Source organism: Fukomys damarensis, unplaced genomic scaffold, assembly GCF_012274545.1.
Source record: "Fukomys damarensis isolate Sample0158 unplaced genomic scaffold, DMR_v1.0_HiC HiC_scaffold_30, whole genome shotgun sequence".
Taxonomy (NCBI): Eukaryota; Metazoa; Chordata; class Mammalia; order Rodentia; family Bathyergidae; genus Fukomys; species Fukomys damarensis.
In genome coordinates, this window is record NW_022900942.1 from 42,109,010 (window position 1) to 42,112,697 (window position 3,688).

The 3,688-nt window shown below is 38.3% G+C and overlaps 1 pseudogene; it reads right to left on the reverse strand.

Moving 5' to 3' along the window:
* Positions 1-1,091: 1,091 nt before the first annotated feature.
* LOC104871965 lies at positions 1,092-3,468 on the reverse strand (annotated as a pseudogene).
* Between the last annotated feature and the right edge of the window lie 220 nt (positions 3,469-3,688).

The window sequence follows — 3,688 nt, forward strand, 5'->3', positions numbered from 1 at the left end:
TTGCTGCTATTTGACTCCATTCTTATCTTACTCTTCCTTCTCAAACCTTTCAGGTTCTTTTTCATTTATTTACTTCTTTAAATGCTATAGTAAATACCGTAACCTAAATGAAATTCTTATTTTTTGTTTTTGTGCATTATAGAATTTATTCTGTTGAAAAACATTGAGTATCTAACAAATACTTGCCACTAGTTTTTGTTATCTTATATAAAAAAAGAAAAATAGGGTAGGGATTGTATGACACAGACAAAGGAGAAAGGGAAAGAGGGAGAGGGAGAGAGAGAGTGAGAGAGAGAGACTATGATAATGAGAGGGAGAAGGAAAAAAGTATTTAATTAAATTATTTTCCAGAGATAAGAGACCAGGAGAGGAGAAAAATTGCAATCTATACATAGAATCAGTTCTATTAGTCTTTCTAACAGGATTATGTCACCATGAAGAATATTTGGTAGAGGGCCTGGATGGTCAAGTCTGTGGAAGAGTCAGAGAGGGCATGCAATGCGGGTGCTACCAGGCTGTTTTCTCTGTGACTATGTCCAGGAGCCTTTCAAGGGTAAAAGAGAGTCTATGGTGACATTTTCACAATTAAAGGTGACTTGTAACTCTGTCTCTTCATAATGATGATGCATTTTCAGTATTTTATTCTTTTCAAAGCTCATTGAAAATATCATCTGACTTTTAGATTATCAATTCTCTTCTACATTTATCAAGAACATTCTTATGTTTGTGCCTTACTGCCCCATTGCTACCCTATTATATTGCTTTCATTTCACCTGAAATTGATCTTTGAACCCTGAAGTTGGCTTATGATTTTTTTCTGATCTCACTTCTATTAACTTTTGAAGGTTTACAATAGTTAAAGTATTTTTGCTTCTATGTATGAAGGTTAAAAAAAGTCATTTTTTTCATAAAATGCAAGATCATTTGACTTCACCATTGAGTAAAAGTAAAAACTGAGATTCTTTTTTAAAAATTAGTCCAATGTGGCTTTTAGGAACTTAATTGTAGACTGCTGTGCTTGCGCCATGACAAACCAAAGTGTAGAACACTGGGTGTGGTTTTGTTTCCATTTTCTTTTCAGTATCCAGTTCTCAGGGATTCAATTCTGGAGTTGTTCCAGTTGTGAGGCAGGGATCTGTCTGGATTCCACCACAGGTATCCTTGGGTTGGATGCTGGAGGGTGAGGCATGCTTTGCTGGACCCATGTTGACTACCTCGTAGTCATCAAGGTCAAAGAATTCATCATCTCCTCTCTGGTATTCCATTCCCTGGAAATCTGCTCGGTGCCACCTCCAATTCCAGCAAATCCTTTCACAAATTGAGATACTTCTTGTGACTATTCTGTGAAATTTCCAATGTAGCTCAAAATTTTTTATAGTTAGCAAACCATTCCAAAAGGGCATGCTTTCATTCAGCTCCTGTTCCTGTCCTATCTCTTTGTCTGTGAAATGAGATTTATCTTTCTTTTCTTCTGGAGTTAAATGAGAATTTTCTCCTTTTCTGTGCCTGTCAATGAAGAACACATCTCACTATATCCTGATTTTCATAGGCTATCAGAACCTCTATACCTCCTATTTCCAAAGCCTTTAGTGTATCTTCAACTCCAAAACAGCACTTGCCCATGCCCTGGCTAATCCCATCAAAGTATCATCCTATTAATTTCTTCTCTTGAACGAATTTCATGTTGGAGAGGACTTCAGTAGGTAACTCAATAGCTTGTCTAAATTAATTTTCACCATCATTGGATATATCAACTAACTTTAAAACTTTCAAGTGCAACCTCTGATCAAGCATATCAGGTTGACTTGGTTCAGTTTTTAAGTCAGTTGATCCAGCTAAAACAAGACCAGCTGTAAGGACCAAGTTTTCAGGTCAAGGTGGGCTCCCTCTGTACCCCTTGCCCAGAACAGAGCTGAAAGAATTCCATTCGGTATGACAATCTCCCTGTGTTTCTGTTCCTCTTTTTATGATCTAAAGATGAATTCTCCCTGCTTAAAATAATCAATGTTCTTTAAAAGGAGGAACTGATTTAGCCAACATAGGTACTAGTCACAATTTACATAGGTAGCCACTGCTAATATAGGCATTAGTTACTGCTTACATATGTAGTCTTTGTTAATTATAGAATTTGTTTAATCAGATGTTCTTTAAAAAGAGGAATTGATGCCTTGCAAGCGCAAGGACCCAAGTTCAATCCCCGGTACAAGAAAAAAAAAAAAAAAGGAGGAATTGAATCTGTGAACGTAGGCATTAGTAATTTTCCAGTAAGTGCCCTCCCAGTACCCCTCAAATATCCAATAGTAATTGAAAGATAAAAATAGGACCTATAAAAAGAAAGAGTCTCCCTAGCCCTATATAATCCTGCTTCAAAGATGGTTCTGGGCTCTTGGTCTGAAGCCGCTGTGACGGTGACACCGAGGGTCCAGACTCGAGCTTGCAATAAACTCCTTATGTAATTGCATCGGACCTGACTCCTTGATGGTCTTTGAGGACTTCACGACTTGGGCATAACACAGCCATATTCAATTTGTCCCAGAAATAAATAGCTGTACAGCAGTCTGTGCTACTTTCTGAATAAAGCAATGTCACTTTTCCATTCTTGAACAAGCAAAATGCAAGGCTGACTGACCTTCTCTATCATGTTTCTTCGGAAGATCCACAGTGAATTTGTACTGGACTTCTGCTGTATTTCCTTGGATTGTGCTGAAAAGTATACCACTGTAATCTATTACAATGAAGCCACATTTGCTGTTGTCTGAAACTAGTGCTGTAAAAACCTCCTTATGGAGGGAGGTTCAGCATGGGTGCTGTAAGGCATGCCTCACCCCCTAGCACTTGTCACACAAATTCAGTGATGTATTAATGAATTTGAAAAGCTTAAAATCAATATTGACTTTCTTCTTTCCTGCTTCTTTTACAGTTGTTTCCACAATAAACAATCAGAACATTTGGAGGTACTTTGTTATAAAGTCCGAGTCTTTGTTGTGCAGATATAATGGCTCCCAGTACTAAAAGGTGGTTTACACATGACTTAATGTTAGATGCAGTTCCAAACTTAACATTTTTGCCATTTGCAATATGCAGTCTTTGGAAGGGATGACCAATGAAATTCTAGCTCCATGGCCAGGGGCTGACTCCAATATTTTATTAAGCATCTTGATCTTCCAGATCTCCACATTCTGTGGGCAGCACTGGGGTCAGGCATCTTCCTGCCTCCTTCTCCCTAGGGTCCTAGGCTGGGGTAGCAGCCGCTCTGATGTAGGACACATGCTCCCTCTTTCCAGGCCTGTGTTTCATTCTGATCAAATGAGGCCCATGATGTCACTTCCTCTGCCAGGGAAGGAGTGGAAGGGCTGCAGCATGATATTCAACCTTGTTTTTATTTACCATTTTTCTGGAAAATCCAAGCTCCACCTTCTTTGGAAAATTTTCTTTTGAATTTCGCTTCTCAATGTTCCTGACTCTCATTGTCTGTATATTTCACTTGACAGATGCTTTTATGTATTAGTTAAGTCTCTTTCATTTGTAAGTGATATTAATGTAACTCAAATGATTTTAATAAGTCTCATTCTGGCTTCTTTTTCTACCAGAATCTCCCAAATGTTGAGCATACTGGTTGCCTCAGACCTCATTTTCCCAGTTTAAAAATTTCCTGATGGTAATGGGGATCTGTTCAGAAAACTCTAGC